The following is a 27,790-nucleotide window of genomic DNA, read 5'->3' on the forward strand; positions in this document are numbered from 1 at the left end:
TATTTTAGTATTTTATTTTATTTATATTTTTCTTCCCTCTTTTCCCCCTGTAGGTTCTATGCGCATATAGTATGGTTTCTAGTTAAATGCTTTGATGGATTCCCGAGTGTGCGAATGTGTGGGTCTCTCGCTCTTGCAATTTCTCTTGGGCTCTTTTCCTTCTGTTTGTTTTGTCCAACTCCAATGTGTTAGTTTTGTTTTATTATATTTTATTATTCTCCCTTAGAAGTCTATTTGTTTTCTCTGTTTGTTTGCTTTTCAAGATAGGGTTTCTCTGAATAGCTTTGGCTGTCCTAATAGTCACTCTGTAGACCACGCTGGCCTGGAACTCACAGAGATCTGCCTGCCTCCGCCTGTCTCTGGAGTGCTAGGATTAGAGGAACTTCTGCTCCAGGCCCCTTTGTTTTCTAATGAGAGACAGAAGGGGATGGATCCAGATGGGAGGGTAGGTGGGCGGAGCTGGGAGGAGCAGAGGGAGGGGAAACCATAATCAGGATATACTTTCTTCCTGGTTTGTAAAAGCTCCTCCTTCTTGGAGCGAAGTGCGTAGACACTGCCTCCTCCTTGCCGTGACTCATCTGTCCACATCTGTGCCGGCATCTTTTGAAGAAGAAAGATCTCCGTGTGAAACAACCTTCTACAGTTCCTTCTGGTTTGTATCTTATGAAATCTTTCTACCCTAAGATTACAAAGGCAATCTCCTAAATTACCTTTTTTTTTTTTTCGGAGCTGGGGACCGAACCCAGGGCCTTGCGCTTGCTAGGCAAGTGCTCTACCACTGAGCTAAATCCCCAACCCCCTAAATTATCTTTTTTTTTTTTTTTTTTTTTTTGGTTCTTTTTTTTTTTTTTTTTCAGAGCTGGGGATCGAACCCAGGGCCTTGCGCTTCCTAGGCAAGCGCTCTACCACTGAGCTAAATCCCCAACCCTAAATTATCTTTTAAAGTCTTTATTGATTGTCTTTAATTTGTAGGACTCAAGATGTTGAGAATTTCCCGGTAAATCTGAGATCTATTTTGTCAAACAATATGGGAACATTTCTGCATTACTTCTTTTTGATTTACTTATTTTATGCACGTATTTTTGCCTGCATGTATGTCTGTGCACTATATGCATGTAGTGCCCACGGATGCCAGAAGAGGGCGTCAGAGCCCCTGAAACTGGAGTTAAAGATGGTTGGCTGTCCTTTTCAGAACTGAGCCATCTCTCCAGTCCCACCTTTTAATAAAGCTTAGTCTCTTCTAGGAGAAATCCTCTTGATTTTCTTTCTTTCTTCCTTTCTTTCTTCCTTTCTTTCTTTCTTTCTTTCTTTCTTTCTTTCTTTCTTTCTTTCTCTCTTTTTTTTTTTTTTTTGACTGTGAGACTCAAACTTAGAGCCTGGGATATGCTAGGCAAACATTTTATCACCAAGCCATACACCTATCCCTTATCTCGTTCTTTTATGAATGCCTTAGGGGAAAAATACCTTTTACATTCCATACAAAGTTTAGGATTCAGACTATAACACTTCATGAGAAAGTCTTGTGGCTCCAGTTGAGTTTGTAATGAACGAATTTATTAACTTAGGACATTTTTATATTTTTTACAATATTGACTTCCGAATCCATGAACACAGTATAATGCCCTTTTTTATTTTTATTTATTTTTGCCTTTAAAAAATCTTAATTAAGTTTTTCCAGTTATCTTCGTTGACATAACAAGCCATGTGGGGTAGCCATTACCCTTGGGATGGACTCAGTGCTCTGTGATGCTGCCAGTTATCCAAGTCCCCCTGTCCACACTCTGTCTGCAAGTTTACGCCAATGAATCCAGTACAGCAAAGAACCTTCCTCTAAGCCTTTCCAAGACACCCACCACACACCCCTGGATCATCCCAGTGAACCCAGTGAACAGCGGCCTTTGCGTTCCCTTCAGGAGTAGGTGGTGTTGGCTGGACAGTACCTCAGAGTAATGCCTCAGCTCCAGGAGGGCCACATAAATGACCAAGAAAGCCTCTCAATTTCCAAGTTTACCGAATCAATGACTACAACTACCTGCCTGTCTGTTTTATGTCCTGGCTAGTTTTAGGCCAACCTGACACAAGCTAGAGTTATTTGGAAAGAAGGATTCACGATACAGAAAATATTTCCACCAGACTGGCCTGCGAGCCATTTTCTTGATTGATACTTCACATGGGAGCCCACACTCCACCTTGGTGGTCCTGGGTGCTATAAGAAAGCTGAGTCAGCCACGAGGAGCAAGCCAGGGAGCAGCTGTCCTTCATGGCCTCTGCTTCAGCTCCTGCCCCCAGGCTCCTGCCTTGAGTTCCTGTGCTGATTTCCCGCCATGTTGACCATAAATGGTTAGCTGAAATATCCCTTTTCTCCCACAAGCTGCTTTTGGCCGCAATGTTTTGTCATAGCACTAGAAGCTCTAACTAAGACACTGAAGTCTAGGAATGCCTGTGAGAAGTACTGAGGCCAAGGAGGTGACAGTGGACCTTGACAAATGTCACTTCTCTTCTTGCAAAGCGTGTTTCAGATCAACAGAGTGACACATTATTCTAGGCCTTTAGATAAAGGAGTTAATTTCGGCGTATCATATCTTCTCTCAGTCTGAGATTGCTCATTTGAGATAACACGTTTCCTGGCAGATAGTACAGATCAGCCGACTCAGCATCTGCTTTAACCATATTCTCTCCTACCTGACTCTAAAACAAAATACAAGTGAGGTTCTTTGTGACGTGGGGTGACTTGGTGTGTAGGGCATGTACGTGCCTGTGTGTGCAAGTGAATGTCACCGGTCAACATCGGCTGCCTTCTCCTCCTCCTCCTCCCCCTCCTCCTCTCCCTCTTCCTCCTCCCCCTCCTCTTCCTCCTCCTCCCCCCTTATCCTCCTCCTCCTCCCCTCCTCCTCCTCCTCCACCTCCTCTTCTTCCTCCTCACCCTTGTCCCCCTCCTCCTCCCCCTCCTCCTCTTCCTCCTCCTCCTCCCCTCCTCTTCCTCCTCCTCCCTCTCCTCTTCCTCCTCCTCCCCCCTTATCCTCCTCTTCTTCCCCTCCTCCTCCTCCCCCTCCTCTTCCTCCTCCTCCCTCTCCTCTTCCTCCTCCTCCCCCCTTATCCTCCTCTTCTTCCCCTCCTCCTCCTCCTCCCCCTCCTCTTCTTCCTCCTCACCCTTGTCCTCCTCCTCCTCCCCCTCCTCCTCCTCCCCCTCCTCCTCCTCCTCTTCCCCTCCTCCTCTTCCTCCTTCTCCTTCTTCTTGAGACAGGCTTCCTCTGACCTTAGAACTGACCATTTCAGCTATACTGGCTGACCAGAAAGTCTCAAGGACCCTCCCCACCCCTGGGGTTACAGTGAACCACCACCACTCTCTCCACTTCTGAGCCCCGACTGCTTGTTAAGTATTAGTAGCATCTAATGCTATGGACAAACGCATCCCCTGGGGGTGGGGACGAGGTAGAGATTCAATACCTAGAACCCTACTATCTATGTGTCATGGTTAATATCTGTAATCTAGGCACCCTGGAGGTAGAGGCAGGAGGATTAGAAATTCAAGGTCACCATATGGTTTTATAATGAGTTGGAAGCCACATTGAGATACACAAGAGCTTATCTGGATGGATGGATGGATGGACGGATGGACAGACAGACAGACAGATACCATTCCTAATACACTATACTAGACTTGTGATCAGAAAGATTTGTGATCTTTTGGTGATTAAGCCTAGCTTTGGTGATCATTTAATGAATAGCATAAACTATTACAGACCTCTGCTGTGAGTTCATGTATGTAGAAAGTTCAGGAACTACCGAAGACACCCAAGAAAGTGGTGAACTGGGCTCACTGAGTGGGCTCAGTACAGACTGGGTTGAACTAAACCGTGCTAGATATCCAGGGGCTCTAACAGAGGAAGCGCACATCAATCTGTCCAGTGGGGACCAAAGACACTGCTCTAACTGTTCTACACAGAAAGGGAATTAATACAAAGAATGAGGCAGGTTGTTAGTATCTGGGGTGTGGAAGTAAAGGTTCTGGTACCAGACTGATGACTAAATGACCACATCACTAAAGCTGTCACACCCCAGTCACAGCAATCATTTCTGCAGACACCACAACTGGCCCTCATCCTACAAAACTGGACACGGTCCGTCAGAACCATGCAGCCCAACTCCTGCCATTCTCAACTGTGATTACGAGACACAGCAGTGAGGCAGCCTCCCCTCACGCCTCATTTCCAAATAACATCTGAGCACACGGGTTTGGTGAGAGCAGACTTGAAGACAGCGGTCTGTGTGCAAAGGAGTATGAGAAACCCCTCGTCTAATGCCCTTAGCTAGGACAGAGAAGATGGGGGATACAGAGGTGATGCAGAGAAGAGACGAAATGAGCAAGTGTGAGCAGGAGAGCTGGGTGGGGGCGGGAAGGAACATGTGTGCCATTCAAATACTTCCTGTGATTTTTCCCCCCCAGTGCGGAAAGGGAACCAACTAATGAATATTTTCTAATTCCTGCCGGTCTTGCAAGAATCAGTTCTGACAGGCAAGCTGACAGCTTGTGGGGGAAGGAGAAAGGCAGACCACATGTCCACATGCATCTCATTGTCTTACAGAGACAGAGGCAGATATGCGTGAGCTGGAGGGAGAGGTACTGAGTGGGCAGAGGTCAGAGTCGGATGCCTTCCTCAACTGATCCCCACCTCAGGGTCAGGGTCTCACTGAGCCTGGAGCTGATGGATTCAGTAAGACTAGGTAGCCAGTGAACTCCAGGCACCCTCCTGTCTCTCCCTCCTCAATGCCAAGATTACAGACCTGTCCCCTGCCCCATTTTAAAAAAATGGATGCTAGGGACCCAAACATGTATGACAAACCCTTTAATGACTGAGCCTGCTCGCCAGTCCCATAATTTTAAAGTAGTTGTTAAAAATAGCAAGACAACAAAACTAGGAAGAAAGTAGGCCTAATCTAACCGAAACCTATCCAACTTCTAGGGAGAACATTTAATATAAGTAATTATATAACGCCACTGATGGAATACCAAGAACAAGTAGATAATGTAAGATCCTTAAGCTAATATGTAAAATCACTGCTATTCTAGGAGAAAACGAGGCGACTCTAACATCTACATGGAATACCGATGGATCAGAAACAGCCGAGATCCTCTGAGCAGCATCATGGTGTCAGGCAAGAGCAAGGGCCTTACGGTGGGGGGAGGGGGAGGCAGTAAGACAGTCACGGATCCACCTGCTGAGAAGGATTAAGGGCCGGTGTGATGGCTCAGTGTTAGCCACATTAGCCTGAGTCCAATCCCGACAGCCCATATAGAAAGCCAGGGGTGGTAATATCATCCCTGTGCTCCTGTGGTGGGATTGGGGAGGGGGGAGAGACCTCAGAAGCTCACAGGCCTGGAGGATGCAATGCAGCAGAAACAACAACAGCGGCTCTGCCTCCAACAAGGAGGAAAGTGAGGGTAAGTTTCAAAAGTTGTCCTTGACTCATGTTCGATGGCCTGCTCACCCCACCCCAGCAATAAATCAAGTAAAATTCGTTAACATCTAAACCAAAAGCATTCATCTAAAAACATCATACCTAAAGCTTATTCATCACAAAAATTAATTCCAGATAGGCTAAAGAACTAATTGTGAAAGTCAAAAATGTTTAAAAACTTTAGAGGAGAACAAAAGGGGATCTTGTGTCACCTTGGGGTAGGACAGTGTGTCTTAGATTCAAGGGGATAAACTCAGTGATAACGTTTAAAATAGATAAGTTCAACCGCGTTACAGATAAAAATGTTCACGCATAGAAATGCATCACAATTAAGAACATCAAGTTACCGTCTGTGGCCGTGCATCTGTGAAGGGTCAGCATAAGGAAGACATAAAGGGGTTCCGTGAGTCATTGCGAAAAGGGGCAGCAATCAAGGGGATGTGGTGATCTGAAGAATGGCCCCCAAGGGACTCACAGAGTAGAATGCTTGGTCAGCAGGGAGCTGCAGTACTTGGGAGGCGTCAGGAGGTGGAGCCTTGTTGGAGGAAGTGTGTCACGAGGGGTGGCTCTAAGGTTTCAGAAGCCCAGGCCAGTTCCAGTGCCTCTGTTGCTGCTGCCTGCAGATCCGAATGTAGAACGCTCAGCTCCTTCTCTAGCGCCCTGTCAGCGTGCACGCCACAGTCTCCCCATCATGGCGATAATGGACCAAACCTCTCAAACTGCCAGCAAGCCTCAGTGCAATGCTTCCCTTTATAAGAGTGGCTGTGGTCATGGTGTCTCCTCACAGCAATAGAATGCTGACCAAGACAGGGGGCGAGGAAGTCAAATGGAGTTCACAGAGACGTAACAATTCAAGTGGCTAATGAAGAGAAAAGCGTTCATAATAATCAGAGATATACAAAATTAAGGGAACATGATAGGCATCTCACACCTAGCCAACGGGCAGGAAAATCAGAACGTGGTGTGGCGGGGAGTCTCATAGAACCACTTTTAGAAAATCTGGGAAACACAGTGTGTGCACATCTTAGAAACCAGCCATCATTCTGTTAGCAACTGAATAGAAATTCTCACACACCTGCTTGGAAAAACAGGTACAACCATTGCCATTTGTAGGCAGGAGAGATGGTCCAACAGTTAAGAGCACCTGCTATTCTTGCAGAGGACCTTGGTTCCATTCCCAGCATCCACACTGGGTAACTGACAGACGTCTGTAAGCAGTTCCAGAGGACCTGATGCCCTCTTCTGACCTCTGTGGGCACACTGGCACACACCCGTGCACGTGCACACACACATGGTCTCTCTCTCTCTCTCTCACACACACACACACACACACACACACACAATTAAAGGTAAATAACATCTTCAAAAACTGTCATTTTATTGCAGTTTGTAGCAGCAAGACACTGAAATCAACCTAAATGTTCATTAACAGGAGAGACTCAATGACTACATCAAGCTCAGCAGAGCTGAATCTCAAAGCACATGGTGGCAAGAGTCAGCCGCCAAGCACCTGAGCATGACATGATCTGTATGAAGTTTAAATATGTGAACCACAATGCTATGTGCTGTTTGCAGATACACACATGTGCAGAGTTCAGGCAGGAGAGGTGAACTCTACTTTCCGAAGCATCGTTATCTGAGGACAAGTGGGAGAGACGAGAATCCAAGACAGGCGCTCACAAACCTCAACTACATCTGCATTTTAGTTTAGCTTATAAGAAAAGCATAAAGGGTCTAGCAAGAGGGCTCGGCAATAAGAGCACTGGTTGCCTTTGCAAAAGACCCAGGTTCAATTCCCAGCACCCATACATCAGCTTACAGCCCTCTACAAGTTCAGTTCCAGGGGATCTGACATTCTCTTCTGGCCTCTGTTGACACTGAACATGCATGGTGCAGATATGCACACAGGCAAGAACATCCACGCACATAAAATAGATAAACAAATCCTTCTTTAAAAACAGAAAGAGCTAGGCTTGAAATAAACAAGAGGAAATATTACATTTGGAAGGAATGGCAGGTACACAGGTGTCTGATTTTTTTTTAAATATATATATATATACTTCTTTTGGTATCTAAACTACCTCTTAACTTTAGGATAAAATTGAGGTTGTAGAAAAGAAAGAAAGAAGGAGAGAGGGGGGGGGAAGAAATTAATTTGAGGTCAGGCTTCTGTCTCACAAACTCACTTACCATAGGCAGGTTTCTTTGTAGAAAGGAGGATAAAAGAGAAGGTCCTGATCTAAGTACCACACTATTTGCTGACGCCCTGTACAACTAGAATCTGGGAAATGTAATCAGACCTTTACTTCAGATCCAAAAAATATCAACCCACTGTGTGTGTGTGTGTGTGTGTGTGTGTGTGTGTGTGTGTGTCTGTGTGTGTGTCTATGTGTGTCTGTATGTCTGTGACTGTGTGTCTGTGTGTGTGTCTGTGTTTGTGTGTATCTGTGTCGTGTGTGTGTGTCTGTGTGTCTTTTTATGTGTGTCTGTGTCTGTGTGTCTGTGTATGTGTCTGTGTGTTTGTGTGTATCTGTGTCGTGTGTGTGTCTGTGTGTGTATCTGTGTCGTGTGTGTGTCTGTGTGTGTGTATCTGTGTGTCTGTGTCTGTGTGTCTGTGTCTGTGTGTCTGTGTATGTGTCTGTGTGTCTGTGTCTGTGTGTCTGTGTATGTGTCTGTGTGTTTGTGTGTATCTGTGTCGTGTGTGTGTGTGTGTGTGTGTGTGTGTGTGTGTGTGTGTGTACACATTCACATGAGAGCCAACCTCAGGCTTTTTCTTCAGAAGTCACTCACATTGCTTCTTTGAGACAGAGTCTCTCACTGGCCTGGAGCCTGCCAACCAGGCTGGGCTGCCTCAGAGCCTTATAGATCCGCCTGTCTCCATGTCTCAATACGGGGATTGCACGTGCACACCATCACACGGAGCTCTTTACATGGGCTCTAGGTATCTGAATTCTCCACAGCCTGATATCATAACATTTACATAGAGCTGATTGATCATGGAGGTCCTTACACTGAGTTCCAGACCCCTTGGGTGTCCTGTCTTTCTTTCTGACTCTCTAGAGAACATCTCTGAGTCCTCTCCTCACTTGCCGTGCCTCCCCTTGTCCCACAACCTTTCCGTCCTTGTCCATTTCATTATTTTAACTTTATATTATGAAACGCTTGAGACATAAAATATAGAAAGAATGGTTAAAGGAACTCCCATAAATCATCACCCGTTTTAACAATTATGAATATTAAATACTTGCCAGTCTGATCTCATAAATCTCCCTGTCGCTTTTTTGCCGCAGTATTATAAGGCAAACCCCAGACATCATTTTATCTCAACCATAAATACTTCGGCGTTAGCACATGACTTTTAAAAATGACCATAACACCATTATCACACCTAAGAAAATGAATAACAACCCCACAATACCTTCTAATACAATAATCCAGGCTGACTTTCAGACCTGAGCTAAACCCAGCCCTGTTACCGACAAGCCATGGCCTAACATCTGCTCTGTGACTAATGACACTCCAGTCCCACACAATTGCTTCTCTGCTCTTCTTACCCGCAGGCCGTCCGAGAAAAGGTGTCTCTGTCCAAATGCTGAGCAGACATTAGTGCTGTGCCGCTCCTGAGGTTTGAGAAGGGCCCACAGCCCAGAGCCTGTGGATCTTAGCAGCAGAGCGCTTACATAGAGAAAGACAAATTAATTAACTTGTCAACCCTTTCCGAGAATGTGAATGCAGTATTTTCTTGCATAATGGAGTGTCTGCCCAAGCAGTGTCAAAAGAGCATTTCTTTGCTTCTCTTTATATTCGAGTTCATGGTTTTGGGGACACCCATGAATTAACAGAGTGCAGTCGTATGTGCTGACTGAGAAATGTTTTACAAAACCAAACAATTCATGTTACTCTCTAACATGCCAGATTTAGAAGTAATGTCAACAGTGCATGATGACGATTCTTACACTGGCAACCACTGTAGTCGGCCATTGGTATCAAATTGTATGTCTGTGTGCATGTGGGTATACACACACGTGTGTGGAGGTCAGAGGTTGACATAGGTGTCTCCCTCCACTTTATTTTTTAGGACAAGATTTTTTTCAGTGAGCTTGGAGCTCATTGATTCAGCCACATCGGCTGGTTAGCAAGCTGCAGGGGTCCTGTCTCTGCCTCCCTGACGCTGGGAGTACAGGCATATGGTGTGTGCCCAGCTTCTTATGTGGTAACGGGGATCTGAACTCAGGTTCTCATGTTTGTGTGGGAAGCATTTTAGCAACTAAGCAACCTTCTCAGCCCCAAATTGTAATTTTTTAATAAGACTTCAAATATAACTAAAGAATTTCAACACTTTTAGCATTAGTTAAATAATTTGCATTTAGCCTTTTGATATTAGTTTATTGTGACTGCAATTGTTGTTTTCCTTCTTAGCTCAACAGATAAGTAAGGCCAACATTTGACATTTTCAGTGAAGAGCTATACAGTAGAGCACTGAGAGGCCTTGGGGCCACATATGGCATGCACGATGTATTGACTTCTTTGTGTTTGATTTTACAATCTTCTCAAAATGTAAATGCCAGCCATGATAAGGTACCTGTCATAATGACAGAGATGTCTAAAATAAGAAAGGCAGACAGTGGGGTTGGGGATTTAGCTCAGTGGTAGAGCGCTTGCCTAGGAAGCGCAAGGCCCTGGGTTCGGTCCCCAGCTCCAAAAAAAGAACCAAAAAAAAAAAAAAAAAAAAAGAAAGGCAGACAGTTATAAGTGTTGGCAGGAACGCAGACAGTAATAAGTGTTGGCAGAAATGCGGACAGTAATAAGTGTTAGCAGGAATGTAGAGGAATGGAATTGCCCAGGACAATGTAGAAGGTGCAGCCTCTGCGAAAGACTGGCAGTTCATCACCAAAGGAAACATGTGGCTGAGCAGTTCTACTCCTGGGTCTGTACCCAAGACACCTGAAAGCAGATGTTCCCACAAAAATGGGTCTGTGCATACTTATAATGGCAAAAAGTGGGGACAACTCAATTGTTCACCAACCCGTGAATGGATTTCAAACTGTAGTTGGTATATATCAATTGTTAAGGCATATGTTTGGTCTCTACCCTTAGTTTCTGGCCCTTAGTTCCTAAAACCTTTAGAATATCCTTTTTTAGCTGTAAGACATCTCTTTGATTACACTTGCGTTTGGGCTAATGACTTAAAGTCACACACACACACACACACACACACACACACACACACACACACACACACCATGGTCTGCAGATGAAGTCTAGAAAGCAGAAAGGTAAAAACTTGGAAACAAGGAAACAATTTAGGTTTCTACTCTTTGACTGATCTCTAGTCACATGAGGAGCCATTCTGAGGCATCTAATATCTAATTCATCTTCACATTTACCAGATTTCTAAAAACAAACAAACAAAAAAAAGCAAGCAAACAAACAACATTTATTTCCCCTTCCCACAGTCCTCTCCTGCATATTCCTCTGGAGCCGACACTGGTTTTTCTGCATCCACGTGTTTCTGCCTCCATGTGAACAGTGGAAGAAATGTGAGGGAAGAGGTCTCCAGGCAGCTGGGCAAACATCTAAACCACGAGTAGATCTTTATCACTTTGACATTCAAGAGTGGAAACCCCAGACGTCCAATGTAACTGTGTGATTTGTGTGACAATGACAAAAGAGGTGTCAGTGGGTAAGGCAGGAAAAGGTAGAGGCCAGTTCTGGAGCAGTTACCACAGCCCATAATGAAATGAGTAAAGGGGAGACGTTTGAGAAGAACCCCCTTTTTGTTAGCAATTATGCTATTTTCTCTCGTTCTTGAGTTAGCCTGGAAAATGAGTCTCCACCAGGATCTGGGCAAGCAGGAGACTGCAGTAATATTTAGAGTTCTATTTTGTGATTTTATGGAACCGCTGAAAAGGTCAAAAACATTTCTTTAAATGTCAATGGCCTGAGGGTCCAATTACCCAGGGGAGGACATTCTTGGAAGAGGAGCTTTGTAAGGTTGGCAGAATGAATGGTGTGGGAAGGCCTCAGGGAGTCAGAATCCAAGGGGTGGCCCCCGAGTTTCCAGGAGACCCAGAGGGAGGACAGTGTTCTGCAGACACTGTTGATGCTATCTTCCCTGAGGGAGAAGGCCCCGTGGAGTTGCCTTCTTCAGACAGGACTCTATGTCCCTCTGTCCCTTTCTGAGACACTAGCTCCCTTAAACTCCAGTCTGGGTTCCTAGAGTCCTCTGTACAGAACTGTGGGACTGACTGGAGAAATCTCAGTGTGATGGTTAATGCTGTCAACATGATAGACCCTAGAATCACTTGGGAAGAGAGTCTGAGGCATTATCTAGGTCAGATTAGCCTGTGGGCAAGCCTGGAGCAGACTCTCTTGATTACCTTAGCAGAAGTGAGAAGGGCCAGTCTGAAGGTACACAGCGCCCTTCCATGTTTGGGGCCCTGGACTGAGTAGGAGAAGAGAAAGCTGGGCTGTACTGAATGTCATTTTCTCTCTGCTCTGACTGTGGACGTGATGTGACCAGCTGTCCCAAGCTCCCGCCGCTGTGACTTCTCCCACAGTAAAGGGCTGTACCCTGACTTGTGGGCTAAAACAAACCCTTTCTCCTATAAGCTGCTTTTGTCAGGATATTTTTATCACAGAAATGAAACTGGGAAACCCAACATCTGCCTCCTAGCCTATGTAGCCCACCCCCTTTGTTGGGTGTTGGCAGAGTTCATGAATGGAGAAGTCTTCCCGAGAACAAGCGGAGAATGGAGATTTCTGATCCACCTGTATAGCAATGTGGTGTCGAAGATCTTAAAATTCATGACCTTTGTTTTAATAATGGGGAAGGAAGCTACTTTCATGGAAGAAAGACGGTTTGCTAAAATGCACATTCCTCAGTGCTCAAAGAAACGGTGCACGGGGAGAGGAGGTCCCCCAAGCACTGGCCTCTGTAACTTGCCCACACATGTGGCTTTAGGATGATTCTCCCCAGGCCTCAGTGCACTTGCACAGAGAGTCTTGAATCCCTTGCAAATCTCTCCTTTGGAGAGCTGAGTCCATTTTACTATTGACACGGACAGCTGAATAGGTCTTGGAAACGAGCAGGCCAAACCCAAGCATATTAGCAGGCTCTGCTACTGCTATTTAGCATATGACAAGTGTCAGGTAGAGCTTCTGGTGCAGGCCATCTGTTTCCCTCTGCACCTGGGGATGGCTCAAGTGTGTCTGAGTATGTGCTTAAATATGTATCCTCCTGGTGGTTCTGGCTATCACCATAATTATTACACCACCAACGCACAGTTCAGGAATTCTGACCCAAATCAGAAGGAAAGCGGAGATGGGCTTGCTGATACCCCATACATGGGCATGGCCAGCCCCTCAGCAAGGATAGCTGGTGCTAGCACAGGAAGATGTATGCACAGATGCAAGCCCTGTCTTCAGATTTCCCCTGGGTGGCCTGAGGCATTTAGAAGCTCATGCTGGCTCACAGTGAATATAACCAGGGTTCTTGCTCCAATGTTATCGGGTATCAATCTTTTCCTTAAGGGACAGGGGTGGCTCTTCAAGCTTTTACTGGGGTCTTCCCATTCTTTCAGGGAGCAGAGGGTTCCCAGAGTCACCTCAAGAGATATGTGTGTCCTTAGCTAGGGAGGGAACTGGGATTCCCTTCTCTAGCCCACTGTTGGGGGACAGTTCTCAGCACCCTTGTCTAACCTGTTACAAATGGCTCTTGCTTGGTGATCTTGCTGCTTGAGAGAAGGGCCAAGAAGATTCTACAACTTGATGCAACATTTTCAAGTTATAATTTACCGAGTACCTACTGTGGGAAAAGGACTTGCATCCCCCATCTTCTTTGAAACTGCACCACAACCTGTTGGTTAGGCACCAGTATCTGTCTCATTTTACAGACAAGAAAGCAGGACTCCATGCCACAGTAAATGAGCGTCTACCTCAAACCCAGCTATAAATGACTCCAAATCCTGGTATCTTATCTTCGGGACCGGTGATGACTAATCTTGGTGGTCAACATGACCACATCTCAAATAAACTAAAACCCAAGCATCTGAGCACATCCGTGAGGATTTTCCTGATTGAACCATTATAGGAGGGAAGATGAATTATAAATCTGAGTCACCGCTTCCAGTAGCAGCCTATATGAAGGACATGGGAGAAGGAAGCCTTGGCTCATTGTCTGCTTGCCTCCGTGTTGGCTGGGAGTTCATCTATCTTGCTGCTGAGGAATTTCTTCTCTGGCATTAGAATCTACTTTTGGTTTCCAATGTGGAGTTTTCACTCTGCCTGGGCACTCCAGAACCAAACTGGACTGCTAAGAAAGCCATGCTCTTATACCAAATACTACTGGATTCTTGGCCTTCCTATTGGAAGAGCGCCATCGTTGGGCTACCTGGACCACAACTTGTAAGCCACTCTAAGACATCCCATTCTATCAGTTCTGTTTCTTTAGAGAATCCCCACTTCAGCCACTAAGTAAAACTACTAAGACAAGAGGATTCCATTAAAAGATGGCAGATGTGGGTTATCAGGGCCAGCATCTGGGGCAACAGTGAGAACAGCCCAAGTGGGGGTGGGCCAGAGCTGCAGCTAAGAGAGGAAAGAGGTCCAGTTGTGTGCAGCCCACCATCCAGAGACTGAAGCAAATACGGACAATCTCAGGAGGGACTGGCAGAGCCACCCCTCAGTCCTCTCACAGAGACAGCAAAGGACAGACACTGCCCCAGGTGTGAAGAGATTCTACCCTGCCCAGTCCCTTTCCCATATGCAGTGTCTCTTCCACATGGAGCACTGCTGGAGGAAAGGATGATCCGCTCCGTCAGTCTCTTGGTGACAAGGGACAAAACCCAGTTCATACAAAACCCTGGTGCAGAACAGGACAGTGTGGGAACAGCTGTCTTGTTTCATTGTTGAGTTTGTGTTTGTGATTTGTGGTGTGAGGACATCAGACCCAGGACCTTATGCATATGAGACCAGAACTCAGTAACTGAGCTGAAGCCTTAGCCCCTGTTTCTGTTATCATTTTTTGAGTCATGGCCTTACAACATAGTCCATGCAAGCCCTGAATTGGCGATTCTCCTGCTTCAGGATACCGAACAGTGGCTGCCACCACAATCAACTGGAAACAGTCACTGTATTTACTCCATTCTCTGATGACAGTTGAAAAATCCAGACATGAGAGCTTAGTTGCGCCAATTTGACTTCTGTCTTAGGGTTTTTCCTTTCACTTGGTACAGAGTCCACCTCTCCCAGGAGCTGAGGTTTCAAGGAAGACACAGAGTGTTTGGGAGGCCAACCTTTAGTTGAAGCAAACACAGGAGGAGGAACACAGGTTCTTGGCAGCAGTCAAGAGGCATTGAACATTCATGTGGCCCAGCAGTTACCCTTTGTCCCGAAGGTTGACATCAGGCTCACAGAGACCCTTGTGCATGACAGAGATGCAGCTGTCCTCCATATTGTAAAAAGGAAATGGCATATTCATGTGATGAATGTAACAGCTTAGCATGCACACACTGGTCGTGTTTCGCTTGTTTGCGTCCTCCCTGTCCTGGTCCAGATGCCCCTAGATGAGTATACGAAAGCGTTGGTGCCAGCAGCACCTACCTTGCCTTGGCATTTCAGGATCCGTATGTGCCTAACAAGCAGTCACAGAGGAGAGACATGTGCAAAGGACAAGGAGGGAAGCAGGGGTGTCCCAACTCCAAACAAACCACCTCACCAGAGGGGCCAGCCTGAGCCCTGCAATGACTGACTGCCTTGGCCCCTCCCCCTCTGTAATCTCCGGGCTGGAGCTGAAACAGAAGACAGGTTTTTAGGATGTTAATCCACTGTCTTCTCGGAGTGCCAGCTGTCTGAACACAGAGCAGTTTTACAGACTGAATGTCTCCCTCTGAAAGTGCTCCTGAGCTCCGGTATTCTACTGTGGACTTCTGCTGGGAGGTGTCTGCCCTGTTCAATGCCTAGCTGCCCACAAACGACAGCCTAGTTCCCCCACATCTACCCACCCTGTCCTGTTCTGCACTAGGGTTCCCTGTGAACTAGGTTTTGTCTCTTGTCACCAAGAGATAGAGCCGATCAGCTCTTCCTCAGCACTGCCTCAGGTGGAGGAGACACTGCATGTTCCAGAAAGGTGAGGCGATGGAGCCAACTGGAAGAGTTCCAGGTGCCTGGAGGTGACACAGTGTCAAGTGTGGACATCTCAGGCTTCAAGCAGTGGTCCCAGAGCTGCAGAGCAGGGTCAGAAGCCAGTCTTCCAGACTGATTCCCAGTGCCCAAACTGAAACCAAAGAGGTGGGTGGGAGTTAGTGCTACAGACATGCCAGTGTCAGCTCCAGGAACCACAATGTATCTCCTTAATCTCAGGGAATCCCTCTGAAAGCCACTGCACTTTCCCCAGGAGCCCAATGCTAGACAGGGATCCTCAGAGAGAACAGATCAGATTAGAAAGGGAAGAAGGACAGGATGGGGAGACAATGACCAGAGACCTATGGAAAGATATCTTTTTTGTTTGCTTTTGAGACTGGCCTCAAATTTATGATTTCCCTTCCTACAAAGCACTTCCTACTCAGAAGGAAGGCGATGGCTGAGAACCAGACTGCATAGCTCCTGGGCAGCCCTTCTGGGTTTTTCTAGAGGCTTCTCTAACCTCAGTGAGGCTCTATGAGTGTAGCCATTTTAGGATGGAGAACCCTTAGCCCTGAGATTCTGCAGCTTGTTCCGTTGTCCTTCTGGAGACACAGGTGAGGACTGGCCTCTGTTTGCTGACTGAAAAATGAAGGTGCAGGCTGAATGAATGGCTCACAACAGGTTTTGTGTTGGGGGCTTCTGCTGGTTGGAATTCACACTAGGAGCAAACATGGTAACCTTTTTCTCCCTATATGCACTATAGGACACTGTCTCTTTCTGGCTCCCAATGTTCTTTCCCTTGTGCTGTCTCATGTAGGGTCCCAGGAGTCCCAGGAGAAAGGACACCATCTAGATGTCCAATCACACCATCTGGGTCTATACTCCCAGAGGGCAAAGAACTGAAGCCAGGGACTCGCCCACTCAGAATCTACAACATAACCTGTAGAACTGTCTTCTACCCAGCACGACATGACTCTGCCTTTCCCTGATCCTTGGTCTTCCCTCTGTGTTTCCCTGTGGCTCAGTGTTTTCCCCCTGGGTTCACCTCTCCCAAGCTCTCTGGACTGTTTCTCTAAGGTAGCTTTCTAAGTGTTTTTGCTTCAATTTTGTTGGCTGAGGTGACATGGCAAATGTCCAAAGGTGTTTCGATAATTGTCTGCCCATCCTACCCCATCCCACCCCACCATATCCCTTTACCCCTTCTTGGGGACCAGCCCCTGCCTCAGGCACTCAGTGGCACTCTGAAGTGAATGAGATTCAGGCTGTCCTGTAAAGTTGCAGTACTCACAGTTGGATTCCACTCTAGTCCCTCCCATCTCCCACCATCCCCACCTCTGTCTCCTCTCCCAGCCTCCCAGACATCCCTAAAGGCCCTTCAAGGGCTAAATAACCCCCAGAGTATACGACAGAAGGATGTTTGTTAAAATTCACTTTGACAGAAGTAACTAATCAGAGCCATTGACTGCTTAATTGGTTCTAAACTTAAGGAAGAATTCTCATTAGCCTAGGGGTGATCTCCAAAGTGCAGCCCAACTAAGAAAGGAAGAATGGGGACAGAGGAGAAGCCCCTTCCCCCCGCCAGCTTTCTTCTGTCTCCAGTTGAATGCAGTTCATCCTCTATGCCTTACACCGAGCTTCAGAGCCAAGCTTTGGATGCTGCTTCTCTCTCCAAGGTCTCTCTTTCAGGAAGCCTAAGGCTAGTGTCTCACTGGATACACTCTCCCATGATCCAGCCCCTAAGATGACTGTAGGGCCATAGGGTAGTTAGCTCATAAGGGTAAAACTAACATGACTTGGATTGGTGTCCTCGTAAAGAGGCCCTGGGGGAACTTGCCTGTGCCCTCTCCCATGTGAAGACATAGCTAGAAACTGCCAATTTGCACTCTAAAAAAGGGGGGGCTCCCCCTTGCTGGCACCCAATCTTGAGCTTCCCAGTTTCTAGACTATGACAAAAAAAACTTTTGTTATTTGTAAGTCACACAGTGTGTGGTAATTTGTTATAGTTGCCCAAACAGACTAGCATTTGTCCTGACCACCCAAAGGGATGTCTCCCAACCACGAGCTTCTTCTGCACCTTTGGTATGCACCACACAAACAAGGTACTGTTTAAAGCTTTCTAGTGTAGTTCCCAACCTGAGAGCCAAGGCTTTCTTCCCACTCATCTCCCTTCCTTCTCTCCCTTTCTCTGAGTCCCCTCCTCTTCTTCCTCTTTCTTAGCCTGTTCCCAGCATCCACCTATTCCTTCCTTGTGGAGGAGGGATCCTCCACAGCCAACTGTCCCTATGGCTAAAGGAAGCACCTGACCAGTGCATGGCAACGTGAGATGCTAAAAACAACGCCTCACATCTCAGTCACAATCCAATTGCTAATCCTCGAGTCAGGGCCCTGTTCCTAGCTTCCGAGCACACTGATGTTTTCTGCAGGAGAGTAGAGGAACAAGAGGGGCAGGAACCCCATTTTATGCAAAGATGAGAACCAAGAGTTTAACTTGAGAGAAAGATAGGAGGGGTCATAGTACCACTTCCTGTCCCGGTGGGGCTGACTCAGCAAACGCCCTGGCGTGTGCAGGCAGGACAGAGCTAGGTCTGCCTCTAAACTAGAGGGTGCCCAGAGAAGCTGGCAGAAGAGAAACACTCACTGGTTTTGTTTGCCCAGATTTCTAGAAAGAGCATTCTTTTCGTAAGGAAACCTGACCCCTCTTCACCCTTCACATGGCTCCAGAATGGCAACCCTTTATAGTCTACTATTTCCTACTCTTGGGTCACACAAGACATGACCCGGCCAACCCTAACTGCCCGTGGCCCTGTGGACAGTGATTGGCTCAAGATTGAGCACTTGACTCAAAGCCTTTTCTGACTTAATCCACCTCTGGGGAATCTATGTGAGGTCACTAAGGGAAAGAAGATCTCTCTTCTACCACACTACTTACCACGATGTGTGAGTGCTGGAGGTTGCTGCTGCCTTGCCCCGATCTCACAGAGAAAGAGTTGCAGAAGACAGCCAGACAGCCAACAAGTGTGTGTGTGTGTGTGTGTGTGTGTGTGTGTGTGTGTGTGTGTGTGTGTATACTAACAACATGCTTGAATCACCTCCTTAATCACCTCCTTTCTCTTTCCTGGCCATCCACTGGAGTTCCTGTCACTTCGACTCAAAGAATAGCTAAGTGACATAAGAACTTTCTCAGATCAGCACAGCCACATGGGGGCTGGGCCACCTCAGGTGGTGACAGCTCCCCAGGAAGAGCTGGACTACCTCCTGCCAGGGGCACTGAGGAGGAAATGTTTGGGTCCAATTGTGCCAGATAACAGCTAACATTCATCACGTACCAGGTATTTTATAACCATTACCTTGACTGGTCTTCACAATACCCCTGGAGGGAGGTGTGACTTCCTCTACTTTGTGGATGAAAAAAAACAGTCTTAGGGAGGCTCATTACCTTGCCAAGGTAGAATAGACTGGGCTGGAGTGGCGTCTTTTTGACCCAAGAGTCCATGTTCCACAAGCAGGAAGATTCGGAAGCCCTTGGCTCCCCTCTTCCTCAAAGCTTGGACACCTCTGGAGTGGGCAAATCCAGACCTGGTTTCTGCAGTCAGCTCAGCAACTCCTAAATAGGGCAGTCGATAGAGACACAGCAGCGCTGTGTCCAGGTGAGCAGAGAGGCACATGGCCCCAGCTGACTCTGGGGACAGGCTGTCTGCAGAAGCATGGGAGTGGAAGAAACCCAGAGGGTGGAGGAGCCCTACGGGGAAAGGGGCAGATGAACAGTAGCCACTGTGCTGTTCTGTGCAACACGAATGCTTCTGAGAGTCTGACAGGATCTGTAGGCTTTCTAGAAACCAAAGTATGTACAAATGCAGGAAGTTTTGCACAGGATTCCAGGGACGTCTAAGACTGCCCCACCCCACCCCCAAAACCATGCACGGAATCCCAGTTGTTGAATTACGAGGTCCTTGAGAAGCTTGTAAAGTGCACAGTGGCCTGCCCCAGCTTAAGGAGCCATGCCGACAAAACCTTAGAGAAGCCAGACTTCCATCACCCAATTATTTTACCCAGCCATGAGAAAGCTGGTGGCATTTCCTTAGCCCTTGGGGCAGTTTGCTGACCCAGGACTTCCCTACCTCCATTTCCTGGGGGGGGGGGCTTGACGTATGCATAGTCCCTGTCCATGCTAGCCCAACTGGAACATCCATGCTGGATGAGGAAGGTGGGGGGAGGGCCACGGTTTCCTCTCTCCATTTCTATCTCTACCCCCACACTTCAGAAGAGAGTGTCACAAGCTCGAAATCCAATCAAGAAGGATGGGAGCCGTGACTCAGGGTGGGCTGATGAGGAAGAAGTGTGAGCAGCCAGGGAGGTGCAGGTAAGAGGAGGAGGAGGAGGAAGAGGAGGAAGAGGAAGAAGAAGAGGAGGAGGAGGAAGTAGAGGACAAAGGACAGGAATGGAGATGCTTGGAGAAGCTCTGGCCTCACAACAGGCCTGAGGTGGGAGGACCTGCTTGGGGGTGGTGGTGGGAAGGTCAATCCTTCACACCAGTCCTACACATCCCCCCAATCCCTTTCTTCCTAGGGCTTTCCCCACAATTTACGCCTTCTCCATCTGAGCAGCCTGTCCTGCCTCTCTGTCTCCTTGGCCTCTGAAGTGTGACTCTTATCTAGAGAGCAGGGCACTTAGAGCGAGTCAGAGACAGATCGGTCCAGAATGCTTGTGGGAGAAGAGGTGATGTGCCTGGGAAAGCTCTAAGAGGGGTGTGTGAGGTGTCTGCTTCCCATCTCAGGCACCCCCATCTGACCTTTAGCCCTGTGCTTTCTCTGGACTTCCAAAGCTGGGCGTCCTCTCCTCACTGCAATTGCTTGATTAATTGCCTGTCTGCCTCCCTGGCAAGTTAATACACAGTCCACAGTTATACCACCAGTCACTAGCATGCTGCCTGGCATATAGCAAGAACAGCTGCTTGTATGGAGCACTGGTCACACTATCTGGGGGGAAAGAAGCCCCATGTGAAGTGACATAGGTGTGGGAAAAGCTCCACAGATGGGAAAACAAGAGGTCTGAAGACTGCTTTAATCGCCGGAAGCTTTGGAAGCCTCGTTCTGGGCCTGGTTAGACTTACTAACCTGTGATTCTAGCACCAACGAAAGATTTTTTAAAGTATCATGATTAATACACAGGCATCTTGACTCACCACCACAAACGTTGGCAACTTACCCTTTCTTTTCTACTTGTGGCCTGGCACCACGGGTATTTTTATCTGTGCGTTCCTGGTCTAAAAAGAGCCCATCTTCTCATCCAGCCTTGTAAGGGCTCCATGCTCACAAAACTAGCTAATTAATCAATATGCTCACTCACTCGCTCATCCCAAATATTTATGGAATGCCTTCCGTGAGTCAGAGACAAATCATATTTCCTTCACTGTCTTTATGGGAAGCTCAAGGAAAGATGGTAGGTACCAGAGATGAGCTTCGGCCTGAGCAACCCCTTCTTCCTCACCTGCTCCATGTCACCCCCACTTCTGTCAGCCAAGGTACTGCTCTCCCGAGGGCTCTTCCCAAGGCACACTTACTGACACTGGAAGGAGAGGCCGCCAGTCTAAGGCTGTAACCAGAGTTAAGGGCCAAGGCTGGCCCTGGGCAGCCCCCACAACCATGGATGCCTGTTCTCAAGAGGCCAGTTAAACAAGCAAGAGCAAAAGGCAAATCTGATTTATGCGACATGACCACACTGGGAAGAGGAACAAAGAGACTAGTGATGCCCAGGTCTTTCTTTTAGGCATTGATGTGGAGTTTAGGTTTAAATAAAGAGCATGAGGCATCTGCAAGTAAACAATCCTAGTTAAGGTGTGGTCCCACCCACCACCCTCATCATCCTCTTCCTCCTCTTCCTCTTTTTCTTCTTCATCGTCATAGTTCCAGTAGCTCCTGCAAGATGATCTAACAAATTGTCAAACTGTGTGAAATCTCCTTCTGGGAGACAAGCTATCTCTCTTGCTGACACCAAGGTTCAGCCTGTTCCTTCTCCCAGAATGAGATTTCTGGGGAAATTCCAATTTCTTGGGGTCTGTTGATTCAATAGTCTGAGAGCCAAAGGGAGGGCACAGTGTCTTTTTACGTCTTCACGGCTTCTAGGAAACGTGCAGCAGGTGGCTGGGCCATCAGCTCTGATGCTGGGTGCTGTCTGGGGCTCTGTGTGGACTCTGACCTGCTGAATGTCGAGCGCTGGTTTAATGAGCTTTTGCCCTAGTGTCTGAATGACTGGCCATGTCTACACTGGTCCAATCATAGCGAATAGGACGTTCATTGACACGTAGCCACAGCAACAACCAGGCCCTCCTTCCAATAACCCTTAAAGTACTCCAGCCCTGTGAGACTCTTGGTTCTTCCTTTGGTCCTTTGATATGGGATATTGGTTAGGATATTGGTGTGCAGGATCCAGAGGAAAGGGCCATTTCACTGGTGTCCTCCAGACCAGCTCATACCAGGTGGTCTGCAGAGCCCTAGAGAGGGGAATGAGGTGCAGCTCTCCCCTGCCTATGTCCTGGAGGTGACCTCTGAGCCAAGCTGGGCTGGATGCAGTGCTAAATTTGGCCAGCATGGGTCACTTCTGCTTACACAGCTAGGAGCTGTACCTGCTGAGGACCCCCAGCCTTGAGCACTGACTTCAAAGATTCCTCCCCCAGCTCCAGCTGGGGTCCCCTCACCTCGTGGTAGTCTTCATAAAAAGAAAAGTAAAACAAATAAACAGACTTTGTCACTGAACTTCCAAAAGCAATACGAACACCTTTTTAAAAACTAGAAAATATAGTTGTTAAAAATTAAAACAAAACAAAACAAAAAACCAAGCTGCCTTGCTAACAGGTGCACTTCTCAGTCTTACGCAGAAAACCGTTGCATATTATTTACAGATTATTATGTTCATTTCAGGTTTGGTTTGGTTGGTTTGGTTTTGTGAGACCTGGTCTTACCTAAACCCAGGGTAATCTCGAACTTGCTCTATACTGAAGATGACCTTGAATGTCTGCTCCTCCTGCTCCTCCACCTCCTGGTGCTGAGATTACAGGTGTGTGCTACCATTCCTGGGTTTTATGCAGTGCTGGGATTGAACCCAGGGCTTTGTGCATATTATACAAGTGCCCCAATTAAGCTACATTGCTAACTCCTCGGATTCGGTTTTCAATGAACATATTCTTAAATAATTCTTTCATGCTATCAGGTGTCACATCTGAACATCTGTTCTCTATGATACTCGGCTTTTCCCTTCCTCTAGCTCCTGCTTCTATTTCTCCTCATTCATCCTGACTTTTCTGTCTCTTTCCTGACAGCAAACCTCTTTGCCTTTTCTCTGCCCAGATACACAAATCACTTAAACCTAAAAAACTGACAAGCAAATTTACTTCCCTCCAATCTTAATTCCCGTTCATCTAAGACCCAACACTTGAGCTTGCTGGGTAAACGTCTAAAAACAACAGACTGAGTCAGAGGATGCCGGGGGTGGTAGAGTGCTTGCTTAGCATGATGCTCAAGACCCTTTGAATCCGCCATACCCAAGGAAACATCAACACCACTGCCATCCAGTCTACTCCAGCTGTCTGAAGCCTTCAACTCATGCTGTCTAAATACCCTGGCCTTCCTTCTACTGAGACCACTTAGAGGTCTCCTCTATCTGGGGACACACGTGTCTTATATGACAGGAGTAATCCCAGATTCACCTGCACACTAAGTCCTTTGCAAAGTATAGAGGCAGCTTCCCCTCTCATGGGCTGCCATCAAGGAGGCCTGCGGCTATCCCAATCCACGCCCACAGCCCGCCCACAGCCACGCCCACAATATCCCACCCACCAATAAAAGTCTAGACTTCAGCTGCTCTGCATTGTTCCTTCCCCGGCTGGTTCCTCACTCCCCTTTCTGCTTTCGCTCATCCAGTCACATAAATGTTGGCACTTTGTTAAGTTCTGTTGCTCTCGTTTAGCATTTAACCTCCTCTGAATTTCACCCACACCCACAGTTTCAGCTCGTCATCTCCGCCCTCACCCTCAATTCAGGGCACAATCTAAAGACTTCTGGGAATCATGGTGGCTTAAATGCAGGTTTACAAAACTACCCTCCCCGAACTTGACAGAAAGGAACAAAAAGAAACAGAAATGAGAGAAAAGGCTGCCGCCAGGGCTGAGACCACAGTGCGGTACTCCCGGAATACAAACGGGGATTTAAATAGAGGCAGGCCTTCTCGCAGGGGGAAGATGCAGCCATATGAGGAACGGACGAGAACTGATAAACTTAGTGTGGTACTAATCAAAAATACTATCCTGATTTTTAACAAAATCAAGTCGTTTCAATGAGAAAGGTAATCTGGTAAGAAATCTAGGCAAATTTTGAGAGAAATGGGTATTAGTGGGGGAGGGGTGTTAAAGATAATAGTGTGGAAGTGACTGAAGAAACGCCATCTTGTCTTGTTCTAACCCTTACTCCACACGGTGTCTGCTCAGGTGCTTTCTAACGGTCCACCCCTTGAACAACAATGAATGCGCCCTGGCAGCACATTCAGAACTTTCCATGACCTGGACCATGACCCAGATGCATAACCAAAATACCTGCTGAGTGGACAGGCTCGTCCTACAGATGTAGCCAGGCTCCCCTGACTCACACCTGTTACTGATCTCATTGTGAGTTCTGCCTTTAAAAACCAAGTCCCTGAGTTTCCACTTTTGATTGCCAGATCAATAAAGGGCTTTGGTTTGGATTTTTATGGGTGGTAGTCTGTAACTTTCTCAGCTGGACCAGAGCAGTATGTCATGTTGATTTAGGGGAAAGTGGTGTAAGGAGCAAGTTTAAGGAGGTTAATCAAATGGGGTTGGGGATTTAGCTCAGTGGTAGAGCGCTAGCCTAGCAAGTGCAAGGCCCTGGGTTCGGTCCCCAGCTCCGGGGGAAAAAAAAAGAAGGAAGAAGAAGGAAGTTAATCAAAGCAAAGCAATAGACGTAGACTCCAGAAACATGTATCTACATACATATAAACATGTAGTATGTGAGAATGGGGACATTGCGAATTAATGACGGGAAGATGGGTTATAAACACACATGAAAACCGACGTATACAAGGAAGTCCAAGTCGGCATTATGTGCTTTGGCATGTATCTTTTGGGTGGAACTTTGGGCTTCATATATGCTCGATGAGTGCCCTGCCGGAGAGCTCGTCCCTTACTCTATGGGAGTATCTCTTGTGGGGAGTCAAAGCCAGTTCCTTGTGAAATCTAAGTCAGAGATTGTCACGGAAAAAGCTGGTATGGAAAATTCAGTGTGGTGGACAGCACCACACACAGAAGCAGTGACCACTGGGAGGAAGTGGGTGTTTGTAGCAATAAATGACAAAGCAACAACTAGCTCCCACCCAGAACATGCTCCCACATAGACGTGCTCCTGCACCTCGACAAGACAAAGATAAAAACAGATGAAAACCGGGTAAGAACAAAATTGCTTAGAATCCTTCATCTGCTCAGTGAGATTATGGGGGGACATGGGGAGGGGCAGTGGGTTGAGAAAGTGACATGACAAAATGCTATCAGACCCTCTCAGTCTGTGTCTATAAATACAGTTCCATTAACACCCTAACCCCAAGCCCCTGCTGTTTCTCTCCTCACACATCCAGAGCCTCTGCCCTCTCTTCCTTCTCTGCCACAAGTATTTCTGGGAATTCCAAAAACGGAGTGCAAACTCGGAGTCTTACCCGTCTGGAATTCTTCTGCCCCAGTTCAAACCTGCTGCCAACAAAGCCCCTAGAAATAGCCTGAGCATGTCACCCTGATGGTGGCCTGTGTGGGGTGCTGCCCTGTGGAGATATTACCTTGAATAGTTCCAAAGCTACCATTCCTTGGCCCAAGTAGAGATGAATGTTTTCTCTGCTGCCCAGTGACCAGCTTAACCCAGGGCTTAATCCAAGGACAACAAAAACCACCCACAGAGAGGAGGGGCAGAAGACTGTTTCCTATTGGTGATTTGACAAGTTACCACAGACTTGGTAGCCTTAAAGAATATGTATTTTAGACCTGGGACACCTGGCTCATGCTTGTCGGCCACGATTCAAGAAGCTGAATCAGAAGGAGGATTGGTGTGTATTCACAGTCAGCCCATTTGTGAGTTCCAAGGCAGCCTGAGCTACAGAGTGAGACCAAAAGACGAGGGCAGGAGAGACTGCTCAGTGGTTAAGGGCACTTGCTGGCCCTCACTGCTAGAGGACCTGAATTCCAATCCCAGCAGCTCACAACCATCTGCAAGTACAGCTCCAGGGGCTTGGATGTACTCTTCTAGCCTCTTTGGGCACCTACATATCTCTCCCTCTCCCTCTCCCTCTCCCTCTCCCTCTCCCTCTCCCTCTCCCTCTCCCTCTCCCTCTCCCTCTCCCTCTCTCTCTCTCTCTCTCTCTCTCACACACACACACACACACACACACACACACACACACACACACACACATAGAGGTAGAGAAAGAGACAGAGAGAGACAGAGAGGGGTGGGAGAGAAAGCAAGAGAGATATATCAAAATAAAATAAATCTTCAAATAAATAAAAAAAACAAAAAAGAAAAGAAAGTGAATAATGACTTTTAAAAATAGCACAAGGATTAATCAGGGATGGCGGAAACTAGGGAGTAGAGGATGACTAACCAGAACTAAAAATGCATGAAAAAACCATATGGAATCATACTACTTCATAAGCTAATTAAAATATAATTTCAGAAAAAAATGTTTGGAGAGTGGTACCCTACCTACACGGGCAGATAACGTCAATCCCTGAAGACACGAGTTACTAAAACTCCAAACACCAGGTATGAAGTACCATCCTATGAGCTTTCAGTTAGGGAAAACTCAGAGGCCTCCCCAGCCAATCCAATCTCTTGTCCCTGTTCTTTGGTTCCCACCAGAATTAGCTGTAAGACCCTGTTGCCGAAGACGTCATACCTGTGAAGACGGCAGGAGAAATCAAGCTGAAACTTGATTCCTCATGCTGGAAGGTGCTACAAAAGCAGCAAGGGGACGGTCGCCATCGATCTTACTGAGCAGCGGACCCTATGTGCCACGAGAGTGACCACAGGATTGCTATGCAGCAAGCTGTTACAAGGGTAACCAGCTACTTTTGGCTTGGATTTAAGGCCTGCTTCACAACAGGCAATCAAAGCTGGCACTGGACACCCGATGCAGGGCTCGTGGCTGGGACAGTGCAGGAGGGACTTCACGATGGTTGTTTACATCTGTAGACCCCAAGCTGCCCAGCGGCCTCTGTCAGAGAAGTTTTGTTTTCACAGTGGGAGGTGGCTAACGCAGAGACTCATAACTGGCCAAAGTGGGAGAACAGTGACAGTTAAATGCTCAGCCCTAAGGAGGTTGTCTATATCACCCCCCACCCACACACCCAAGGCTCCAAGGCTCAGGGAAACCTGTGAAAGAAGGAGTCGAGGACGTAAGAGCTGGAGAAGGAGGGACGTATCCTAAGAAGCTGTTGTCTGGAGATGGCATGGCTGCTGTACCCATGAACACATAGCAGCTGTTACCTGCCAGAGACCTGTACAAGGCTGACCTGTCAATATTCAGTCATGTCTGAGAGAAAAGTTCTTGAGGCCCCATCCCTAACTGAGGAGCTAATGACTGCTGGGGAAGGGACTCATTTTTCTTTTCTTCAATGATGTAATAACCATGGGTAAACTGCCCGTGCACCAGTAACTACCCCCCAATTCATACTCAGGCGAGACACAGGCACACACACACAGAGGCACACACACACGCACACACACACACACACACACAGGCACACACACACACAGGCACACACACAGGCACATACACACAGGCACACACGCATACATGCGCACACACACAGAGGCATACACGCATGCATGCACACACACACAGGCACACACACACACACCACACAGGCACGGACTACCACAGACGTATGAGGGTCTTATTGGGTGAAGAGGCATTCACTGACAGGGGTGAATTGTGAGAGAATATGAAAAAATACATCCAATACATGTAAGAAATTGTCAAAAAGTAAATTGAAAGTAAAAAAAAAATCTCACATTTATTCTCTTAAATCTCTGAAGGTCGGAAGCCTGGCCAGAATTAAAGGCTTCTGTCTCGCCCTCTCCCCAGTCTCTGGGAGAGAATGCTCTGGCTCCTTTTCAGTTCTATGTGCGTTTCCTGGCTAGTGAGCCTTACCCCA

The 27,790-nt window shown here is 47.2% G+C and overlaps 1 protein-coding gene and 1 long non-coding RNA gene across 4 annotated transcripts in view; one reads left to right on the plus strand and one right to left on the minus strand.

The window, feature by feature from the left end:
* The window catches only part of Rec114 (REC114 meiotic recombination protein), a 159,058-nt gene that overhangs the window by 117,936 nt on the left and 13,332 nt on the right, over positions 1-27,790 (minus strand). The gene's annotated exons all lie outside the window — the stretch shown is intronic.
* LOC148004165 (uncharacterized) lies at positions 482-27,641 on the plus strand. 2 transcript variants are annotated; one of them, XR_015627730.1, is made up of 5 exons: positions 482-652; positions 5,072-5,157; positions 22,503-22,638; positions 26,308-26,396; positions 26,493-27,641. It is a non-coding gene; the product is annotated as an uncharacterized LOC148004165 (long non-coding RNA). The 2 variants fall into 2 exon arrangements; XR_015627731.1 differs by lacking the exons at positions 482-652; positions 5,072-5,157 and adding an exon at positions 19,840-19,945.

This window comes from Rattus norvegicus, chromosome 8 (genome assembly GCF_021556685.1).
Source record: "Rattus norvegicus strain SHRSP/BbbUtx chromosome 8, alternate assembly SHRSP_T2T, whole genome shotgun sequence".
Lineage (NCBI taxonomy): Eukaryota > Metazoa > Chordata > Mammalia > Rodentia > Muridae > Rattus > Rattus norvegicus.